At 35.3% G+C, this 19,242-nt stretch overlaps 1 non-coding gene and 2 pseudogenes across 1 annotated transcript; 1 reads left to right on the forward strand and 2 right to left on the reverse strand.

Moving 5' to 3' along the window:
- Positions 1-4,878: 4,878 nt before the first annotated feature.
- Positions 4,879-19,215, reverse strand: LOC141575512 (large ribosomal subunit protein P1 pseudogene; annotated as a pseudogene).
- Positions 7,792-7,894, reverse strand: LOC123619447 (U6 spliceosomal RNA). The gene has a single exon (XR_006728051.1). It is a non-coding gene; the product is annotated as a U6 spliceosomal RNA (small nuclear RNA).
- Positions 10,281-10,782, forward strand: LOC105075989 (glutaredoxin-1 pseudogene; annotated as a pseudogene).
- Positions 19,216-19,242: the final 27 nt, after the last annotated feature.

Genomic DNA, 19,242 nt, shown 5'->3' on the forward strand with positions numbered 1-19,242 from the left:
AGTGCATGCCTGGCATGCATGATGTTCTGGGTTCAATTCCCAGTACCTCCTCTAAAAATAAATAAACCTAACTACCTCCCCGCTTCTGCCAAAACAAAATAATTAAATAATATGCAATATCAACAAAATCAGATTATATTTTTAAAGAAGAAGTTAAATGATAAATAGTGCAATTCTATTAAAAGATATTCAGTCAACCTTAAACCCAACACATTCTGAAGTCTCTCACCTGGCCGGATGTTTTCTCTTATGATAGTTACATGGTTATCCTGATCTGGCCGTGTGTGTTCATGCCAAAAAGCCTATCACATGGTCCAATTCATGAACAACAATTCCTAATTTATCACAGTTCTTACCAGTAGAGATCGCCTGAGGCCCATTTCCCTGCTGACCTACAAAGGAGCAGCATCTGGAATAAAGCAGAAAGTGCACATAGTGGAGGACAAGAAGATGCCAAGTGAATTACAATAGGGTGAAACTTTAATAAATAATTCTGATGAACTATAAAGTCCAACACATTCAGAGGCAGAACAGTTTTTCATGAATAAATAGAGCTGATTTCTAGTAATCCTGGTAAATTTATGTACAATAAGAATCTCTGAATGATCAATTGAAGTACTTTTGTATTAATTGTATATTAGAAGATGTGCCTTAAATCATTTTTAGGAGTATTCAGAATATAAATCAGAAAATAATATACTTACGATAATTAATGTCTACTATACATATGGTTAAACTCAAGACATCAACGAACATTTATTTCTAATATAGTTTTTATTCTCACAACCCATGTAAATAATTTAGGTAACTATTTGTCAGTATGGTTACCTGGCAGTAATCCATTATTTCAGTATTAAATATAAGCACAAACTTTATTTTTCCTCTTTGAGAAAACCAGAATCAAATTTGTAAAAGGTGTTGTTAACTTAATTAAAAGTGGAATTACTTTTCCTGCTCATGGAAGAATTTCCTTAAAGAAAACTTTTTAAAGAAGTCAAGCAAAGAAAGTTAGTTTCAAAAGGTGAATTAACTAGGGTTAATGGTTGGTGGAGAAAAATCAACAACTGGTAGAATTATGAGACTTATGAGACTGTGTCAAATCATCAGGCAAATGTGATAGTGTGACAGTCCATTTCACCTTCTGCAAGAATCTCTTGGGCTGTCAGAATGTGAAACATCCAGAGTGTCTTCCTGCAAATTTTCCTCCACTTATTGATACTTATATTTACTCAGTGATGTCTTTCTATGCACAGTACAGAAGTTCCATTTACTCATTTTGTGTCTGTGTGCATGTGTGCACATGTGTCAGTGCACAAGAGTGTGCACACATGTCAAGGGTGGACACATGGGGACACTCACTCTAAAATAAGTTTTAAATGGTATAATAATATAGTAATTACAATCACAATTATAAATAAAATTAGGCCTAAAACTTCAATAATTAGGGTTTACCTTAAAATAGCTTATCTAAAAGCCACCCCTGTAGACAGCAATAGAGGGCAGTAAATAACTGGTCCTGAATAGATGGGAATCATCATGGCATTAGCCACCAAACACCTCTTCTAATGCACTAAGTTGGAAGAGAAAATTGCCCAAAATGAATTGCCCAAATGATTAAAGTGAATTTCACTGATTTCATTTTTCAGAGCAAGCACATTTGGGTAGTCCTGCAAATTGTTCACAAATACAAATATTTGTCATTCCAGTTATTTCCTTAGGCTTTAAATGCCTAAGCATTTTAACCTATACCATGCCAATTTGAAAAAGTAATTTGATTTATTATTTATGAATCTATTATAATGGTTAATTAAACTTAATAAATCAATAATAGAAAGAAAACTGAGGTAACTGGTAGGGAAAAATAGGGGATTATACTTTTGCTCCCAGGTAGATTTTTTAATAGCACATTTTAATGTATACATACATGGTTACTGATTACATACTGAAATAGTAAAGTATTAGATGCAGCAAAACCCCACATTTGCAAACTTTGGAGAGATTTAATTGGAAATATTTCCTACCATAAAGCAATAGTAATAAAACTGAAATACCTGATTATATGGCAACTGAATGACCCACACTGAGTCATTCTTGATGCTTATATGCAAAAAAGAAAGTACTTTGTAAAATTCAGGAGATAGTCAAGCAATATGGGTGGTTCATTTAACCTAAAACATCTTTCATTAGCATTTTACCCATAGCAGTTTCCAATGACGGGGTTTCATAATGGAAAGCAAAAATACATCTCACACTGACTTTTACAATGGTCCTGTGAAAAAAGAAAAATGTGGTGGTTTGAGTTCTGATATACTTCAGGTCTAGGGACAGACAAATTCTAGATGCTCAAATGACTACAAAACTAAATACACGTACATACAATTACATCTGGAGTGACAGGGCAGTACACACAACTTAGAAAAACATGGCTTAAGCATGTCTAGGTATTATCTTGGTTTCTTTCTAATGTCATCCAGTTTGATGCTGTTTTCGTGTATATGGCTTTTGATTTTTTGTTTCTAATTTGAGTGTTGCTTTGAAAGCTTGGCCATTATAAGATCAATCTGCCCTCTCAAGAAAAACTTTCACCATCTTTAGAGAAGCCTCACTTCTCCCTAAGCCACAGAGAGTAACTGAGTAATCCATAACCTGTCATTCCCTACTTTGGCCTCAGATTGGTGGATCAAAGCCTGTAAACATAAAGAAAGTTGCCTATAAGCATAAAGCTGCCCTCCCCACAGCAGTCTTTTCTCAGCACAGAGATAATTTCTAAATTGTAAAGTCAGGTGATGCCACTTCTGTGCTCAATATTCTCTGATGAGTGTGTGGTAAACTGTGTCTTTGTTCAAAAATATTCATCACCACTCTCTAGGAGACAATTATATCTCCCTTCCCTACTAGGTTTGGTCATGTGACTTGCCCTGGACAATGCCGTGTGAGCACAAACTGTGTCATTTCTGGAGGGAATCTGTAAGAGCAAATATGGTTGGGCATATTGTCTCTCTTCTGTCTGCTACAACTGCAATGTTTCAGATAGAGGCTACTCCATCAGATTGGATACCAGAGTGATGACTGTGGAGTGAGCTACAGCCAACAAGTGACAGATATGCAGTAAGAGTAAGGAGTGTTTGCTGCTCGAGCCACTAAGATTTGGGAGTTGTTTGTTACCACAGCATAAATCACCAAAGCAGACTGATACAGGCTATTTTGCTCAGAGGAAAATCCAAAGTATCTATAGAATAACTATTCAGATCTTACACAATCCTCACATACAAATTTATCTCACCATATAGCTCTCATCTCTTATTATCATCCCAGCCAAGAAGTTTCCTTGCTGTGCTCTGAACACGCAGACATACTCTTGCCTCAGATACTGCCTACTTCCTCTGGTAGGAACTCCGTTTCTCAGATATCCAGATGGCTTGTTCCTGCTTTCAAGTTTTGTGCAAATGCCCTTCCATCCCACTTACATGATCTTCCTTTTTGCCCTAGACTTTATTGTCTATTAATACATTTTATATTTCAATATTTCTGTGGGGGGGTTGCCCCCCCCCCAGAATATAGGCTTTTTGTATGCAGAAAAATTACCTGTTTTGCTCACTGCTATAACTCTAGCTCCTAGAGGATAGCCTGGCACGTAACACAGCTCCTTAGATACACAGAACAGATTACTTGTTGCCAGAGGCAAGGGCTAGGGGTGGGTGACATGGGCAAAAGTGGTCAAAAGGTACAGACTTCTAGTTATACAATAAGTAATTTCTGAGGATGTAATGTGTAAGTTAACAATACCATATCACACATTTGAAAGTTGCTAAGAGAGCAGATCTTATAAGTTCTCATCAAAGAAAATAAAAATGTGTAACCACATATGGTGATGGATGCTAACTAAGCTTATTGTGGTGATCATTTCACAATATATACAAATCTCAAATCATCATGTTATACACCTAAAACAGTACAATGTTATATGTCAATTGTATCTAAGTAAAACTGGGAAAGAATTTAAAAAATAAAAAGTCCAAAAAATTCAGTAAGTAAGTATTTATTGAAAGAACAGAACTCCTTGACTCAAGGTTTGGTGTATCTTCACACTGCAGAGTGATTTCCTATTGCAAATGATTGGAACACACTCTGGCATCCTAATATTCCTGTGCTGATGGGATCTTCTGTTGTTCAATGTGTCTAAAGCAATAAAATCAGCTTGTAAGCTTTGCCTCCAAAAGAAAGAAAAGGAGAGAAAGGAAAGAAAGAAAGAGAGAGAGAAAGAAAGAGAGAGAGAAAGAGAGAGAGAAAGAAAGAAAGAAAGAAAGAAAGAAAGAAAGAAAGAAAGAAAGAAAGAGAGAAAGAAAGAGAGAAAGAGAAAGAAAGAAAGAAAGAAAGAAAGAAGGAAAGATAGAAGGAAAGAAAGAAAGAAGGAAAGAAAGAAAGAAAGAAAGGAGTTCCTAAGTGTAGGACACAGCTAAGACTCCAGTAACAAGTGGCAAGCATCCAAAGAAGCGGTGGAAATGCTTGTGGTGAGGGGTTCAATAGGTTCTTGCTGAGATTCCTCCTTTAGCCTGGCTCTCCACTTTTTCTATTAGTGTAATTCTATAAATTCCTTCCAAAAGTCTATTTTTTTCTGCTTAAGTTAGCTGTCCCTGTTGTTTGAGAACAAGAACGCTGGCTAGCACATTTCCTCTGCCTAACTATAACCCCCTTGCAGAGAAAAAACAACTCACATTCAACTTTATTGTCCCTAAAGTTAGTGCATTTAAGTGGCACAAAATGAAAATTCAATAGGAAGGGATGAATAAGTGACTATTGTCATAATCTGAATAATCAAACTGACCAAAATTAAATATAATTAAAGCACACGAAATCAAGAAAATAAGTTAACTCCAAGTTTATTTGTTTGGCAATCGTTAAAAATGAGCATATAGTAGATGAAGGTAGAAGATTCAGTTACATAACTCTCTGACTTATAAAGAATAAAGTCAAACAACTCCTATTGTAAAATGGTCTCACATCTTGTTTAATTATAATTAATAATCTTGTAAAATAAATAAATGCCACTGAAGATAATATATAGTCATTAAAAATAGTTATAGCTCAGTTAAAACCTTTTGCCAATATAAAGGGTTAAAGCCTATGTCTCATTATGGATGGATCAAAGATATATATATATATATACACACCTAGAAATATGCATGTGAATATATATATACACATATACACAAACATAATGTACAGTTATAATGTGGCTTAAAACAGGAAATATAGTGGAACTAAATGGCCAAAAGTTCTGAATTCTACTTTTTGCATTTTAAAATTTTATTATTTTCCCACCTATCAAAAACCTGCTATGGAATTAAATACCCAATATATATATTGAATAAAAATTGTAGCAAAATAAGGTGGGAAATGTAATGCTCTGAATAATAGAAATGATTCTATATTTAATAATTCCTCCCATAAGTATGGAGATTATTTTAGCTTTTACTTAAAAAAAAAAAAAAAACGGCAAGAGCTACAAGTTGTCTGACTTAGTGGGTAAGCTCAATGCAACTGACGATAGTGAGAGGAAGTGGTAAAAGCATTTTTCCTCCAGGTCAAAGCTAGAAACAGAACTGATAAATATCACCATCCGTATCAATGGCACCATCTTACCGCTTCTCCACATTCAGTGGAGAGATACACTAGGTGTTGTTAAATGTGATTCGTTATATGCCACAGCTCTTATAAGAAAAAGACTGAATACTAATTCCAATAGAGTGTTAAGTGGCTTAAAATCTCTTATTCTTTTTTCTTTCTTTTTTTTTTAAGAGCTCAGCTTTTTATTGGATGTGTTCCTACAGAGGTTTAGTCAAAAAGAACAAAGCTCATGTCGTCATCAGACTCCTCGGACTCTTCTTTCTTCCACTTTTTTCTCCTCAGCTGGGGCGGCGGCGGCGGCGGCGGCGGCTCCTCCTCCTGCCGGGACAGCCCCGGCGGCGGGGGCGGGCCCACCGGCCCCCACGTTGTAGATGAGGCTCCCGATGCTGACGTTGGCCAGAGCCTTTGCAAACAAGCCCGGCCTTAAAGGCTCGAAGTTCACTCGGCTGCTTTAATGAGGACGTTGATCTAGTCCTCCGTGACGGTCGCCTCTTCATCATGCAGGATGAGGGCCAGCAGATGCAGGCGAGCTCGGAGACCGGGGCCATGGCGCGGGAGAGCTCCAGGCGGGCGCTGCAGGGCGCGGTGCTAGTCGCCGGATGAAGTGAGGGCCTCACCCCAACGCGGCCTTAGCTCCCTCGGAAGAACCGAGCACCTTGGCGGCAGCTGAGGAAAGAGAAAATCTATCTTATTCTAGATGGCCCTCAGTATTTTGTGCAATATCAACACTCAAAACCTTTAATAATTTAAATTAATTTTAATGAGGTGTAAATACAGCATTATTATAGCAAAAAGATGAAATAATTGTTTCATGAAATTGTAGCCAATAATGGTAATTTCAAATTAAATTTAGAAATCATGAGATGATAGGAATGATTAGTGAGCCAAAGGTCAATTCCTATAAAAAGCATAATCCTTCTTATCATTGAAAAATATAACACAGGGCAAATCTGACGTGAAAAGTGAGCACCAAAACAAATCAAAATGCAACATTATTACTATAACAGTCACAAATGTACATACAAATACTCAAAAAGTCTAATTTCAGGAATGCAACTACAGATTTCAGTATCTTTGGGCAAGTTCTAACTTCAGTTTTCACATCTCTAAAGTCGTGAAGTACATGTTCTTCAAACCCCCTTTAAATTCTTACATTATTTTATCTTAGGATTACACACAATATACATTAGCTGACGTGTAAGTTGTCAATTCCTTCCTGATCACCTACTTATAAAGCAGTATGCTGAATGTCACAAGGGACACAGAGGAAGGCTCCCTGCCCTCATCAATGGCGAAGGCAGACATTTGAACTGACAGTGAAATGGAGCTATTACAGCTGTCACAGAGCAAAGTCCCACTGTGGGAAGCTCAGAAATGGATGAGAATAAAATATGTGATAGAATTCCACTGATGAGAAAGGAAAGACTTTCAAGCAGCGAAAATGTCACAAAAACAAACATGAAGATATGACAGTAAATGGAGAAAGCTAGTTTAGCAGGATAAAACAAGTGAAATGTAAAACTTTGAAAAGACCCAAATTAATAAAAGAATATGAGTATACATATGAATTTGTTACAAACAGAATTTGGGCAATGAAATAATAAGCGGCCGGGACTTTGGGTGTATTTGTTTTACAAAATTGAAGGGTGGGAAAGAGAAAAGATGTATTGATCTGAATACATTATATATTTAGAAATATGTAAGATGATCTATATCCACTCCTACTAGATAACCAGAGGAAGGAAGGACAGTCTAGATTTGGCCTTTTAAATACTAAATATACATAAAGAACTAGGAGGGACTTCAAATGTAACCAAAATTTGTCAAGCTAAAATTAGAGTAATTCAGAAGGAAACATTGCTTAAATAAGTAATAGCTAAAAAATTATGGCACAATCCAAAAATATATAGAAAAATAATAATCTATAATTTTCCTTAATGTCACTTAGGGCCAAAATTAAAACCCATCTTTTAAAATTGAAGTTTAGTTGATTTACAATGTTGTGTTAGTTTCAGGTATATCGCATAGTGATTCAATTATACATATATATTCTTTTTCTTTTTATTATAGGCTGTTACAAGGTACTGAATATAGTCCCCTGTGCTATACAGTAGGACTCTGTTATCTACTTTATATATAATAGTATCTGCAAATCCCAAACTCCTAATTTATTAAAAAATATGGAATTTGCATGTCATCTTTGTGCAGGGACCATGCTAATTATCTGCATCTTTCCAATTTTATATATGTGCCTCTGAAGGAAGCACAAAAGCCATTACTTTTTAAGTTAAGTTAAATGTTCTGGGAAAAGGTGGTAGAAACAAAGCCAGATGTTGTAATTCTCCCAACACCTAGTGAAATATATATTTCTCCCACCACCAAAATATGTGTCACTAGGGCAAGAACTATTTCCTCCAAAGGAATTAAGCAGTTATTTTTACTTCCCTATATGAACTATAATAGAAGGTATTCAAATATCTATAGCTGATTAGAGAAAATTTCTCTTTATAGAAGAATTTCAGCTAATAAGTGTAGAAGGAATAAAAGAAAAGAACAACATTAGAAAATCATGACTTTGCAATGAGGAGAACTTGTACAATGCAGGGACCTGGCTGTCACCACCTGAATCCACTGATCATAACAGCATCACTAAAGTGGTAGGTCCAGGCACTTGTACCCCTTGATGTAATGCAGGGTAAAGTAGACAGCACACCCTATGTTCTTAGCAAACTAAACAAAAATGGAAGCTAAATTTAAATATTCAAATGTTTAAATATGAGTTTCAATTAACTGGAAATACAGAGAGAAAAGCATGAAAATTTTCACAATGAAAAATCTTTTAAAGTATCCATCATTGTTTGGAGAACTGCTGTTACTGTAACTTGGCTAGATTATGGGATTTGTGGAGACATGTGGGAGCAGAAGTGGCAGGTGGAAGCTGTGGTAAGCTCATGGCATTCCTTAAATGTTATATCAAAGAATCTGGATTTTATTCTCAGGCTAGCCTTTCGCAAAATGTGTTCTGGGATGTTGATATACATTCTTCACTATTAAAAGGGTGAGATGAGTGTTTCATTTTTTAAAATAAGTTTAGGGAACATTGTATTCTATATTCCTTTCAGTTGGCTGAATACCAGTATTTTGTATTCTGTATTATGTATTCTGCCTTATTAGATCACTAAGAAATTCACCACCAGAATAAAACAGACATTTTTTTAAAGTCCTTTGATGTTCAAAACTCTTCTTACTCCTGCTAAATCCCTAATTCTTTAAATCAGAATTGATACTCTCTAGCACAGCCTAAAATTGTGAATATTACACTGTAGAGACAGTAAATGAAATAAGGATGAGATAGAAATGGTCTCAGATTCTGAGACCAGTTTCCTTAGGATTCACATGCAGCCAACAGCATTGTTTAGAGCTCAGCACAGAAAGTCAACAGGCCAACACAAAATGCAATCCATTCTGGAGCAGGTTCAGGTCTGTAGTCACTAACTTTTCTTGGTTGCATTTCATAACTTTTATTATTACTGTTTTATTTTTCCTAAATTTGCATGATCATTTTTTCTTATTTATATATGACTGTTGATACAAATACCTTACAACTTGCATACACTTCAGACAACAAATATCGAGTGTATGTCCCCTATGTATGTGTCCCTAACATCTCTATCTTCTTAATATCCTGGAGTAAAGCATCTTTGCTTTGGAAAATTAATTCTTGAAAGTAGGAATTTTTAAGTATTTTATTAATAATCAATGCAAGGGAATTAGAACTTTGAACTGAAGACTTTAAAAAGAAACTCTAAAATATACAAACAGTGATTAGTAAATTCAATACTTTAAATATTAACTAATCATGAAGCCAGAAGGCAATTCCTCTGAATGTTTTCTTATATATATCTTTGGAAGGGTCAAAAATATTTTCAACTATTTTTAATCTAATTAAATAGTTTGCCAATAAGTGGATTTTATTTCAAAACAAACAGCCATGATGTTTTCATTTGATTAAAATTTATGTAGCTCCATGCTTGATAAAATCACTGTGTGATACCAATGTACTGGAAATAAATGTCAACAATAAAGTAAACACCTAATATAATTTTTTAAAAAGGAGAATCTGAAAATAAGTTGAAATATTTCAAATGTTCCAAATTACATTCTAAAAAACTTACATTGAAAAGCAACTAACAAAATAAAAATGAATAAAGGACTTTCAGAATATATCCTTTCCATGCTGTGCATCTTAACGGCAAACTGAACTGCTGTAATATTCACTATGCACCAAGTCAAGTGTCTGCAGGGCAGGGAGGGTATAGCTCAAGCAGTAGAGTGTGTGCTTAGAATATGGGAGGTCCTGGGTTCAATCCTCAGTACCTCCTCTAAAAATAAATAAACTTAATTACCTCCCTCACCCCCACCAAATTGAAATAATTAAATAATACAATTTTTTAAAAAAGTCAAGTATCTGCAACTTTAATCACTGATATACTGGAGCCAAATCTTCTCATCCTCTTTATAAGTTGATAGATGGCCCCTTGTTTCTTTGACATGCCATGATCTCCAAATTCACCTTAAAGAATAAAGGAAATGGACACGTGATCAATACCTACAATTGAGGTTTCCTCCTTGGGAGGCAGCAGCCTGTCAGCATGGCCCAAGCATTTGTGAACAGCAAGAGCCAGCCTGGGAAGGTGGTCATGTTCATCAAGCCCACCTGCCCCTACTGCAGAAGGACTCAGGATCTCCTCAGCCAATTGCCCTTCAAAGAAGGGCTTTTGGAATTTGTCAATATCACAGCCAGCGGTGACACCAACGAGATTCAAGACTATTTGCAACAGCTTACAGGAGCCAGAATGGTACCTCAGGTTTTTATCGGTAAACAGTGAATAGGTGGATGCAATGATTAATGAATATGCATGAGAGAGGGGAACTGCTGACATGGGTAAAGCAAATTGGAGCGCTACAGTAATTGTAGAGCAGACCCCAGCCTGATATGCCCTTGAGAGCTGAACAGCATTGCAGATAATGACAACACTTGGCTGGTGTATGGATCTGGGGCTGCCTTTACCCAGCTACAGCAGCTGTTTAATTAAAATTCTGAAACATGTTAACCAAAAAAAGGGAGTGGGTTTTGGTGGGGCAAAAACAGCCTATTCTTCTTTTGACTCAGTATTTAAAGTGGACCAGCTTGCCCCAAACCATAGGTCTGAGAAGTTTGATGGATGTCTTGGGACTCTTGTGCATTGGCCCTTTGGGTTTGAAAAGACCATAAACTTTGGTTTAGGATTTACTGGCTGATCCAAAAGATGTTCCTTCTCTTTGGTGCATGTTTCTTTCTAACTATTCTCCATATGCTGGGAATCTGCATCTTTGCCAGTGTTTCTCAACCAAGTTTATCCTAGACTCCGTACCTAAGATGAATCTATAGGTGGTTTTCTGTCCCTGCCCGAAAATGATTTTGTTGAGTTTGACTTTATACAGTTTGTATTATGAAATCAATAGGTATTTTGAATGTGCTCTCTCGAACTTCGTGTGCCTCCCCAGTCACCATCCCCACCCACCCCATCCTACCCTGAGAGTCACTGCTGTGAACTAGCGTTTTTAATCTTGACCACTCACAGATGTCATAGGAAATATTCAACAGTTCATGAAGGGTCTGAGCACCCAATTTGAGAGACATCACATGAGAAGTGAAGCATGTTGGTCCTCACTTGGTGCTACAAGGATCAGAGGTACAAGTGGAGATGCTGTGATCAAGTGGCAACACTGTTATGTAAGACGGTTGTCCAGGGCATCCTGAACAAGTGTGTATTAATTTGTTTACATTATGAACAAAAGTAAAACAGAAAATTTTAAACATTATCATGGAAGCCCCCTTCCCAAATTACCTATATTCAAGCTAAATTTGGGAAACACTGTTCTAAATGATTTTCTTTCTCTCCTTTCCCACCCCCACCCCATTCTACTAAAATTTAAGAATCCCTTATTATGAAGTCTGTCCTAGAATTGCAAGATTAATTTCCTTCTGTAGTCTCTACTGTGAATGGTTAATTTCTTTTCTAATAGAAGTACCCATGAATCACACAGTCAAAAAAAAAGAATAAAGGACATGGTTAAGTTAAACTCACTGTAAATTAAATTTCTTTTAAATAAGCCATAGGAATAGGCTACAGTGATCTCTCTGGAGATCTCTTTTTATGTGGTCTTATGAATATCCATAAATATTGGAAGAGGGAAAAATTCTACAATAACAAATTTTAGCAACAAAAACTAAGTGGGTAGGAGAGACCCAGAGAGCAATCCAATTGACTTTTATTTGGACATCATGGCAACTGAGTCATCTATTGATAATTGAAACATTTTTCTTCACTGTGACCTTGACATCGCATAGTATTGTATAGGATGACAGCACATTGTTCTGCCCTGTGGAGTGCATTCCAGCTACTTTCCCAGTGCAAACTAAAACTTTTCAGATGCCAAGTCAGCAAATGGGAATAAAGACATTAGAAGAGCATGATGTATGTCAATTATTTTTCAATGAAACTGGAAAATAAAAAGAGCAAGTGTATAGTGCAAGTTTTGCTCCAAAGCTTAGATTTCTAAAAGCATATGATATTTTATAAGATAATCAAATAAATTTTGAAAATTAGTTTCTATGATTTATAAAAACCAATAATATATAATTAGAATAAAGTCACAAGGTGAGATTCCAAAAGGATGTCCACCTGCAAAATACATTCTGTATGTTATGCAATTTGCAAAAATTATTTTAAAAGACGTAAAGAATTTTATAGCTCAAAAGGTAGAGGAAAGAGTGGGGATAAGGAAATATGTCTTCTTGTAATTTTAAGAACAAAGTCATAATTAGAAAGCAGATCATTTGATGAAAACCCAATTCTTTTAATTCTCATTCCAGGGCTTTAATAAAATACCTCAAATTTTATCCCCTGTTTTGCCTTCTCCTTGAATTTTCGATTGACAAATAATAAAACATATCATTGAGCAAACAACTAATATGATCAGTAATGATATCAGAACAAGGGGTTCATGAGCATGTGGACACAATGAAAGAGGACAAGAAATTCATGGAAACAACAAACTCTTCTGCACTTTGAACTGTTTCCTTCCAATGCCCTTTCCCCCTTTAAGACTGAAATTTAATTACCTATATTCAAGCTAATGAAAAACAAAAACAATATCAAAAATTGTTCTGTATAAGCCTCATAGGAAAATCAATTAAATCCTTAGAATGCAAATAAGTCAGAGTGCTTGTTCCCTGACTAACAATCTGCTTAATTATGTGCATCACATAGTCACATTTTCGCTGTGCCCCTTGAGAAAAATTTCTGAAATTTTTTAATTGAACATTTTAGAAAGATGAGGTAATACTTAAATGTATTCATTCCTAAGCAGTTACAAGAAACTTTTTTAAAGGATGGTAAAAATGTATTTGAAATGACCATTGTGTAAAAATTATATTGCAAATTAGGCTCAAAACACACATAAATAGCTATAGAATGAGGCTAATCCTGAGGGAAAAAGAAATATCTCAGTTACTATTAAGGTGATTATAAGGATAAGAGTAATTATAGACTAGGGGAAAACATTTTAAGGCTATCAAAGGCAATAATGTTTTAAATATTTTTGTAATTTTGAATAATTTTTATAGCAATTGAGATAAAATTCTGTGTAGGTAGTTCACTGAAATAGAAAAAAAAGAAAATTCGTAAGTGATTATTTCTCACATATTCTAAAAATTCTAAAATGAAAAATATACAAACCAAATGAATATTTATGGGAGAGACAACACATTTTGAAATAAAAAATATAGTTCAGCACAAACTAAGAAGGAAGGGAAAAGATAGAGTAGGGAAAAGCTAAAATACAGACTATTTCCACAATGTTTGGAATCCAACTGAACAGTGCAAATTACTTTGAAATTCATAACATTCACATATATATTTTGAATATATGTTTTTAATGATTGATAGTGTAATCTTATTTTATGCTGTTTATCTAAAATAATGGTATTTTCTTCCAAATATGCTTTCAGAGTTTAACTATAAGTGAAATTGATGCAGGTAAACAGATGTGGGCATGAGGAGGGCCATGTCCCAGGTCTTGGTTGAGACCCTGTGGGTCCTTGGCTTCATGCAGAAAAGAATTCAAGAGCGAGCCACAGTTGAATGAAGGTAGATTTATTCAGAGAGATACACTGAAAGGCAAAAGAAAGGCCATGAAGTGTGGGGGTTGGGTGCTCAGGTTAAAAGTAGGTACACACTCCATAGACAGAGTGTGGGCCAGTCTCCAAAGAGGGAGGGAGAGAGAGGGGTGGCCTCGAGGTGCATGTTGCTGGTTTTTATGGGCTTGGTGGCTTCATATGCTACTAAGTGGAAGGACCAGCCTAAGGGGAAGGGGCTGGGATTCCCAGGGAGTTGGCCATTTCCCCCCACTTTGACCTTTTGTGGCTAGCCTTGGGACTGCCATGGTGCCTCGGGGCATGTTATTCACCATGTTACTATTACAATGGGTGTATAATGAAGCTCAAGATCTGCTAGAAGTTAAATCTCCCATCATCCTGAGCATCAAGGCCTACTGGGGGTTGAATCTTTCACCATTTTGATGTAATTGATGTAGCATTCCTTGAATGGCTGTGCCCTGCCCCCTTCCATCCCATCTCAAAATGACAAAATTATATAGTACTAAAATATTCTAAATCACAGAAAATAAATGCCCCAGTCCAAAGAGAGGAAAATGAGTTAAAGAAATTACTTGAATAGATCTTGACTCTGACAAGTTTTAATAAAGACTGAAAATGGAACGTGGTAAGTCTAAGCTTTTGTTGAGTTGTATCATTGCTCTGTTATCTCAAATCCATTGTCTCTGTGTCAGTGTTAAGTGTGAGATAGCAGATGAAGAGTCTGTCGATAAACACATCCTACAGGAATGCACTGTCTGTGATTACACTGCAAAGCAGCTTTCCTCCTATATTTGGTCTCTGTTTTAGAAAAGCCTTTCACAGCTCATACTTTTCACTATAACTAAGGCTAAAGCATATTATTTTTAAGTAATGTATTATTTTAAATAATTTTCTCAAGTTTTATTATCTTAAATTTCTTACACATAATAATTGTATTTCAAGTATATACAATAATGTCTTTATTCTTAAAAACTGCATGCTAACCTATTTAACATTAAAAAGCTATGTTGTCATTATAAATCAATAAAAAATGTTAAAAAAAAGCTATGTTGTCTACAATTAACCTCAAAATATTTTATACCTCCTTCTGCATGTATGCATGCACACACACACACACACAAAGCAAACAAAGCAAACTTAACAACTGTTGAATCTTAGAGGTGCATGGGTATTGCTTGCATTATCCTATCAACATTTCCATACTTTTGAAACTTATAACAAAAAGTTGTAAAAAAAAAAGTAAATTAGGCAAAGAGATGTTAATTCACAATAAAAAGTCTTAAGTCTAAAGTGTACTTGTCTGCTCAGATACCACAAAGTGATGATGTATCTTATTTTCCATAGAATACAAGAAGAAAATAAAATTGGCATTGGACATGAGGAGAGATTCAATAAAACCAAAAAGCATGACATTGAATAAATGTTTTAGCTATAACAACAAAAAGAAGTTTTACATCTTTAACCTTGCGATTTTCCTCTAAAATAAAATACAGAATTAAAAAATTATATCAAAATAACCTAATTTTTAAAATTTTAATTAAAATATTTTAAAATGAGAACCCAAATAATTTTTTAAATATTACAAATCTCATATAAGCATAATTCAAACATGTTTGAACAGTTAAATTGAAATTGTCTTCTGGGTTTTCATAAAAATTATAAAGATAGATAAGTTTTTCTAAATAAGCTTGTGCATAATTACTCTAAGAATAATTTACATTTTGCAACTCAGCATCCAAATAGGAGGCAACTGAATATAATGCTCAAGAGGATGAAATTTGGTCTTTCTCAGAATTGAGTTTTGGTCCTCACTCAGCCTTCTCCTGGCTACATGAAAATAAGAAAACTACATAATCTTGTAATTCTCTACACTTGAAAATCACAATAATATTAGCAGCTACCTTCATGGGGTCATTATGAGGAAACAAAGAGTTAACACTTGCAAAGTACTTAAATCAGGCCTGGTATGAGGTAAATGCTTTGTTATATACATTAATAAAATTAAAACTATGAACAAAACCTGTTTCATATAGGCTTATCTATATCAAGGGAATCAAGAGTTGATGAGTAGACATTAAAAATGCTCCAAAGAGCATTTAAACACTTGTAGATGAATGCAAACTGAATCAAATAATCAACCACACCTGTGGTGTGTCCAAATTTTCCAAAGGGTTCCTGTGTGAGGTCAATTGTCCTATCAGTTTGAAAGATATTTAAATCTTCATCATGTAAGGCAATGTCACCCCAAAACACAGCTAAAAAGAGAAAAGTTTAATTAAAATGTAAATTATTTAAGAACAAAAATCAGTGCAAACAAAGCTAATAAGAGAAGTATTGCAAAAATAAGGAAATGTAGTCCTTATAGACGGGTTTCAGAAAGTAAGGGTAACCGAACATACTGAACCTGTTACAATGTAATATGAGCCACCTGTGAAAGGATGTGATTCACTTTGTTTACTTTGATGTTTGAGGGGAGAAGGAAAAAGTCATTTCTCTGAATGGAATGGTCTCTGATTTATAGAGGATCCTAAGGAAAGAGAATTCAGCAATCATGGCTCATTTGCAAATAAATGAAAATCTGATAGGAATGCCTGAATTCACAGTGCATGCCCGTGATCAGAAGCAGGTCAGGAAAGAGAAGTAGAATTAACCTCTGAACCATGTGCTATTATAATTTTATAAAGTGAAGTGCAATTAAGACAAAAGACTATTATGCTGTTACAGCAAGTCATTCATCACATTTTTATAAGTTGTAATATACTTTCTCTAAAGACCACATTGACTCAGAATCTCTATAAAATGAACAAAAAACTACCAAAAGTAATATTCATATCAACTTTTTTTTAGGTAATGTCTAGGTGCTGGCGTTTGATCTTTAATGACAAATAAAACATTGTCCCTATTTTCAGGAGCATCAAAATCATTACCCTGATCCTGGAAACACTTTGACTCTATCTTTTATAATCAGGAGTTTATGCTACTTAAAGCAAAGCTCTATGAACCACTGTGAATTTGTTTAAAACCAGTATGTAAATTCTCTGCTAAGGTCAGAAATGTACATTTGGTAACAAAAAATGGTTTCCTTGTTTATTTGAATCTAAAAGTAGATTAATCAATCACTGTGTACTGCCAGATGTCAAAATATAATAACTTTAGGAAACATAACAAACTTAAAAGAGTAAATTAATCATGAAGTAGTAGAGCATTGACGAATGCCTTGGAAATTCTGGGATACTTGTTTCTTAATACAGGTTACAAATTTTCTTTTTAAAGATTTTCTTCAGATTTTTCTCTTGTAAAACTGAAAAGGCCAGGAGGAATTTATATTAAAAATTTAGACTGGAAATTGACACAACATTGTAAACTAACTATAACTCAATAAAACAAAATTTTTTTTAAATTTAGAAAATGACAAAACCCATGCTTTTCAAATCACTGTCTTTTACTAAATTCAAATCTTAATATGTATGAATTTTAGCTATAAAAAACTAATTAATAGTTAATTTATAAAAATTTAAACTTCAATCCTGAAAGCTATACAATGCTTTAGAATTTGAGCAAAGGTTTATCGTATAAAATTGTATGCTTAGTTTAGTTCACTTTTACAAAACTGATATGAAAAAATACTCATTAGAATCCTCACATCAACCCCTCCCTTCTGCCCCACCCTCAGTGAAAGGGTGGTCTGCAGAAGGAGAGCGATGCTTACCATCTTTCACTAGCACAGAGCCTGGGTGAGAGGCGTCCATAGGGCAGCTCACATCGCTGGCTGAGTGGTCCTGATGCCTGATACTGAATCCAGATTCTAACTATCTTCATATACACGCAGCAGAACCTCTGAGTCTCCACCTGCCCTACAGCCAGACGCCCTAAGAAGTAGATGGCCTACCCAAATAAAATGCTTTGCAATTATATAAAAGGCTTGTTAGTTTTTATACAAATAAATTTTACACTATCTTTTTTATTCAATATTTTTCACTATGCTAAGGAAAATCAAAGTTTACTAGTTATTTAAGTCTTCCATTATGTGTATTTACTATGCAAATCATTGTGAGAGCTGACTGGCAGTGACTCAGTCTGGCTCTTCCTTCCCTAGTGCTGGGGGACAATTAGGGACACTGAATAAGTGCTTATCTAACACTTATTTGCCCAGAAATCACAGTGAATCTTGTTAAAATGCACACTCTGATTTAGAAGGCTTGGGGAGATGCCTCAGATCTCCATTTTTAACAAGCTTTCAATATTACAAACAATTATCATTAGCATTACCTTTATTAGTATTTTTTTAGTATTTTTTTCTGCAAGAATAAATTTTACTCCTCTCTGAATCAGCTAGTTGATTTAAAAGCTTTAGCACTCAACCAAATAAAATATAGTTTTCAGTACTACGTTTATATAATAAAAGTAGTAGTAAGATGAAATTCAAATATGTTTTAGATTTTTATCTTCTTGTAGTGGAAAACCATGCAATAGGATTCATGCCTTGATGGATTATTTCAAACAAAGGTCAGCAGTCCAAGTTGATAAAACACTTCACAGAAGAAAAACACTACTCCTGGGAGAAGAGGCACAAGGCCTGAGGACTCTCAAAAGGAGACAAAACTGCTCCGGAGCACATGTGCCCATTTTTTATTTTGTTTTTGTATTTTCCTGAACTAATAGCTTCAGTAGCAGCTTTGCGGTTCTGAATACACTATGAATTGCTTCAACACAAAACAAACATTTCTTTGAGAACACGCACAGTGAATGACTAGGCCAATTCATTTATGTGCAGACAGCTGTATTCCTACTATACTGTAGGCCTTACATATCGTTAAATCTTGATACTATCAACACAAAAATGGACATCTTAGAATTTTCAACCTATGAGATAGTTTAAAATGTACAATTTTTTCCCCTCCACACTTAAAAGTTTCCTTAACTCATCTTCTACTTAAGTCTAAATGTTTTATTTCTGCATACTATAAGTTTTACTTACGCATTAGCATAGCAAGCTGGACAATGACAATTTATATTAATATGAATTTAGTATTTGCTTTATAATCAAACATAGGTTTTATTACATAGGCTCCAAGATATTTATACTTCTCAAGTCCACTTTGGAGCTTTTTGTTTTTCTTTTTGTATAGTATTTTTTAATTTATATTACACCCGAAAAACAAAAATTAAAGAGAAACAGTTTTAAAAGTATGAGCCGCAGGATTTTCTCCCTTGCCCCCTTTGGCTTGGCCTGGGGGCGGCCTCTGCTGCCCCAATTTCACTGACCCCACATCTCCAGAGCAGTCGGCTCCCGGGAGGTGGGCTCCGTGCGGTGGGGTGGGAGGAGGGGCGCGGCGGCGGCGGCGGCGGCGGCGGCGGCGGCGGCGGCGGCGGCGGCGGCGGCGGCGGCGGCGGCGGCGGCGGCGGCGGCG

The sequence above is a fragment of the Camelus bactrianus genome, chromosome 29 (assembly GCF_048773025.1).
Source record: "Camelus bactrianus isolate YW-2024 breed Bactrian camel chromosome 29, ASM4877302v1, whole genome shotgun sequence".
NCBI classification, from domain to species: Eukaryota; Metazoa; Chordata; class Mammalia; order Artiodactyla; family Camelidae; genus Camelus; species Camelus bactrianus.